The 5,214-nt window shown below is 44.3% G+C and overlaps 1 protein-coding gene across 1 annotated transcript in view; it reads right to left on the bottom strand.

Moving 5' to 3' along the window:
• Window positions 1–1,414: 1,414 nt before the first annotated feature.
• Window positions 1,415–5,214, bottom strand: part of LOC102373081 (CD48 antigen) — a 67,369-nt gene continuing 63,569 nt past the window's right edge. Inside the window, exon 9 of the mRNA XM_006030171.3 lies at window positions 1,415–3,258. The gene's annotated coding sequence lies outside the window, so the exon portion shown is untranslated. The remainder of the gene's footprint in view (window positions 3,259–5,214) is intronic.

Raw genomic sequence — 5,214 nt, forward strand, 5'->3', positions numbered from 1 at the left:
ACCAGGCTACAATGGCCAAGGAAAGGGTAAGAGTCCACTGAATGAGGAGCTAGCTGGGGGCAGAAAGCATTGGGACCTGTTCCCAGCTCTGCCATCGGTGTGTTCAGCAATGGGTGACCAGTCTGTAAGGACTCAGTCTACAAAGCTGAACACTAAGATGCCTGACGCTCAAAGCAGAAACCATAGCCCAGGCTCCCTACACTGTGCACCTCACCCCACCTCTTTCCTGAGTGTAGGTAAAACTCAGGACTGCAGGAAGGTGCCCCTCTCCACTTAGGTTTCACAACCCTCAGCCCTTCTCTGGAAGCAGGCACCCAAGCTGCCTCTTTCCAAAAATACCCAAGCAGGAGTCAGTTTTTTTCTTTCAAAGCGCAGCTTACAGTACTGCCACCCCCACTTGCTCAGTGGTTAGCACACTTGCCCAAGAAGTGGGAAACCTGGGGTTTTAGGCTCATCCTGACCCAAGGAGATTGAAGCCTACATATCTCCTCCTTACTTTTCCCTGGGCACTACCCACCTAGTTGGGGGGGCACAACCTATGACCTGAAGAACCAATGGATCTGACCCATGGGAAAGGGGCGTCAGCAGCAGGCACTTTCCCATTCTCCTGCAGGGACAAGCAGCAGAAGCCAGCTCCTAGTCCCCACCTTCCTACTTCTGACCTAGGATGGGTCATTCCAAGCTGCAGCCAGAAAAGGTTGCCACCCCTAACTTAGCCTGTAGAATGAGGCAGAGGTGTGCTGGAGGAGTGACACAGTCATGGCCTACGGCTACAGCAAGAGCTCCACCTTGCTTAAATTCATCAAAGATTCACAGAACCAAAAATGATGAACAAAAGCATAACACTGTTGGGATACTCAACAGGGAGAGGGCAGCTTTTGGAGAAGGGACTGCAACCTAGGACCATTTCTGTATTTCACATTTAACCACCACTGAATACAATGCATCAGCAGGGACCGGAAGCTAGCACTACCGCCTCCGAGTTGACTGCCCTAACCACCAAGCTAGGGAACCACACTGTTGCTTGTGCACATCCTTGCATATTTTTCATCTCTCAGAGTACCATAGCTGACTCTAAAAAAAGCAGAACTGCTTCAATAGGAAGGGCAAAGAGTGTGCCGTCTTGTGATACCCTATATCATGGGGGTTGGGGCCCCCTCCTGGGATGGGGGTTTGAACCCTACACCTCCACCTCAGCACACTAAGCTCTCTGATACAAGGGGAAGGCACCTCTTCCTCAACTTGCATTTTGTATGGAGCCTGACTGCAGCCAGGTACAAGTTTGGGTTAACTGAGTAAGTAAGAAAGTATTTAAGAACAATTTTATACATATGTGTGTGTGTGTGTGTGTGTGTGTGTGCGCGCGCACGCGCACACACACACACACACACACACACACACACACACACACATATTTTAAACATTTTTTTTATATAATTTACAAACAAATACACCGGTACAGAAAATAAAAGACGTTAACAGATTCTGTGAAAGGGGCTGGTCTGTGATTAGAGGAAGTTACAAGTGGATGCCGTAAGTAAGTCTAAGTGATGGGTGTAGCCCTTTTGTACTCAATATTGCTACCTCCTCCCTCTCCTTGGAGACAGGGCACAGCAAGGAAACAGAATAAGTGTATCCATAGAGAAGGTCTTAACCATTTTCTGTCTTCTAGCTGCAGACGCTGGTTGGATTTTACTCTTGCTATCAGATATCAGTGGCTTTACATACACAGAGTGCAGCCCTCCCTCAATGTTGGTTTACATAATTTTCCTGTGCTTCTGGGCCCGCTTTACACTTTGGCACCTCCTCATCAGAATTGTACCTAGACCCCTGGTGGCCCCGGGCAAGCTTTTAGTATCGGGTCCCCCTTCGCTAGAGATAATGATAATAATAATTTTTAAATTACTATGTTCGGGGCCCCTGTCCGTCTAGGCCCCAGGCAGCCACCCAGTACACCCATGCCTGTATCCAGCCCAGGTTATCATTCAGCCTTAGGTCATATAGGATCCACTGAACTTGTTTGGAAGGTCAATTTGCCCATAACAGGTTCCTTCTGTTTTTTTTAACTACAGGGCTGATCACCAAGAGATTCCCTGATCTCTACTTTTTTTGTAGCAAAAGCTTGGAAGACTGTGTACAATACACAATTGTAGAGTGTTCCTTGATAAGAAGTTCACGGCCCCACAGCAAAGTAAGAGTCTCGTGGCTTCTCATGTCCACTAGTTATCTTTCACATTCATCATGGTTCTTCATAAAATTCACACTGGCTTGAGCGGCTAGAACCATCAGCCCACTTTCAAAAATGATGAGCAAGTCCCTAAAATCACGTACACCTTTTACATGTGAAAGTGGTAATCTTTCCCCTTTGCCTTCTAGCTTCAGAGCAGGTGATGACATTCAAGCCTCTCTCGACAACCAGGAGGGCCAAAAATTCATTAACTTTCTTTCTGATTTGTATTTTCATTCTCTTACAGACTCGCAGTGTTGGAATGGACCCTATGAATCGTCTACATCCAAGCCTCTCTGCATGTTCAAGATACAAATACAGAACCTTGGGCTTTAAGCATACTCAAATACTACAAGACTTGCAACTCCAAAAAAATGGAGTTTTCACAGCACTTGCATAAGTCCAGGTTCCATTCCAGTTCAAGAGCAGGTTGGGTCCTTAGCTCAGAAAGTCACTTCTAAAGAACTGAAGATCATTCTTTCCCATCTTCCGCTGAGTTCCACCAAGGGAAAGAATTTAGAAGAGACTGATTTACTGCTGCAGGCTGAACCAGTCTTTTCTCTGAATCTGTTTCTCTTTTGCATCTAAACTGTACAAAAATCAGCTGTATATCGCATGGATTAGTTTTTCATACACATCAGGGATAGGGTGATGTTAATCGCTAAGAATTGGCATGAATAAATGAAGCACTGTGACTGGTTGTAAAAATTAAGGACTGAAGGGATGAATGGGAAGGCATTTGGCATATGACTCAGTAGATGTCCATCTTCAAACAATCCCAGTACGTCCATCTTCAAAACAATCTCCGTATTGGAAAGAAAATATGTCTCAGGAAGATAAAAAAAAGTGGTCTTCTTATAAGAATTTAAACACATTTTCACAATACATCTTTTACTACACCACCACATAGCAGAGCCTTCCAGGACAGATGACATTCATTACAGTTCCTTTGCTTAGCTCTTCTTTTGTCATAGCACAGGAGAGTTTGGCTCGCTGGACTGTAACCCTGGCTCCTTTCACAGTTTAAACACCTGAAATAAAAACATATGGATTTATGAGGTCTGTTATTCTAGTCAGTGAATCTTTAGTGGTGCTATTAGTGTCATGTAGAGGGAAAAAAACCTCATAAGGCTACTCTAGCTTATTCCCCACTTCCCTTACCAGAATAAACTACATGGCTTAAGTTTGTGGAGTGGTGTCTGAGTCATGCTGCCTGGTTTTTATGAGGTTTGTCTGGTATAAGTGCACCCACAGTTGAAATTGTATTGCTTGAACTGGACACATTAAAAATTATACATGTAATCAAAATAGCTAAATCAGTACAAAAAGGAGGTGTAGACAAGAGCTGGGCAAATAATGAATGGTTTATTCTAATGGCTGGACAATAAAATAAAATAAAATTAAATTAAATTAAAGTTGAGATGAAGCAATACAGAATGTTTAATAATGCTTTGATGGTACCAAAAAAAGATAAAACCAAACAGAAAGATGTTTCAGGTCAACCCCATACATTTCATTCTACCTGAAAAGTAATATGTTATTCCATTTTCAACTCCTTTCACCCCTTTTAAAAACTTTTTCTTTTTAAAAAATTCAAGCCAATCTTTACATGAAAAAAGCTGTTGCACAACCCATCCAGTCAAGAAGCTTTGCTCTGAAAATCTTAAAATAAGGTGTTCAGCAATTTCCAATATGAATTATTATAATGTTTTGAAAACGTTAAAATGTTTTGACATGTTCAAAATGGTTCATCCTATTTTTTCAGCTGAAATCCTTTGCTAAATTTAATCCAATTATACAGGTACTCCAAAATGACAATTTTCAGCCAATTTACTACTGGTCAAAACGTTTTTACTCAGCTCTAGGGTAGACCAGGCCTTACAGGAAAAAAACTCAAAACACAGGAAGCCACTCTCGCTCTCTACCTTGGGTTCAGTTCTCAGTTACCCTATATACCATGCTGGAAGTGTAAAGTGGCTCCAGCCTGAATGGCAATCAGGCCCCTTGTGGAACAAACTGCCCAAGTGCAAAGCAGGTGCAGCGGTCTCTCAAATCAGACCAGGTGCAATTTGTGGGAACTGGATACATTGACAGGGTTGTAACTGTATAGTGTTTGGGGCTGTTACTGTAAACTAACAACAGAGGGTAAAGAAAGGATGCTTACAACCAAAAAAGCAGAGGTTATCAGCAGCAAATACATCACAGGTCCCAAAACCAGTGTGGTTGATTGCCCTGATTATGTGGATTTAAAGTTCATAGAGGGTCAATGTCTGCTGAGGTTTGTGAGGCCCCTGTCAGACATTCATTTAAATGCACCTTGGGATCTGATCCCAGCAACTGAGCCTCCAGCCATGCCACAGGTGCACGGCAGGAGGTGCAATTTGGGATTGAGGATCAGATCCCAAACACACCCTAGTTGGTAGTACAGGGGGAGTCTGAGATTATGATCCTGGACTCCCCCTTCACTGGCAAACTGAAAGCCGCATGCCCACAGGTCTGGGACCGGGGCCAACAATAAGCTGTCAGGCAGGCAGGGACTGCACTGGGGCTGGTTGAAGACCCTGGTGTGGTTACTGGCCCAAAGCAATCGTCAACTCAGCCGTATATTCAGTTTAGGAAGCCATATAAACCAGCCACAAAACTGTTCTATATTATATGTGGAACAATGTTATAGCTAGTTTGCCATTTCTTGGCACCTTAAATTGGGCACAGAGCTGGAGCTGATGATGTGAGTGACCGCCCAGGGGCCTGTGGTCAGGAAGGCACCCCCCACCCCCCGCCCCTTCCACACACACACACACACACACACACACACTTGTGAAATAGCTCAATCACCTGTGGAAACAAATACTGCCCCCTAGCCACTGATCCCTCTGTTGATCTAACAAAATGGTGCTGGCCTCCAAGGCTGTTAGGAGCCTAATGCCTGTACTGAGGCGCACAGACACACTCCAAAGCAGCATATACCCACTTCTCCCCACCCTCAT

The sequence above is a fragment of the Alligator sinensis genome, unplaced genomic scaffold (assembly GCF_000455745.1).
Source record: "Alligator sinensis unplaced genomic scaffold, ASM45574v1 scaffold344_1, whole genome shotgun sequence".
Lineage (NCBI taxonomy): Eukaryota > Metazoa > Chordata > Crocodylia > Alligatoridae > Alligator > Alligator sinensis.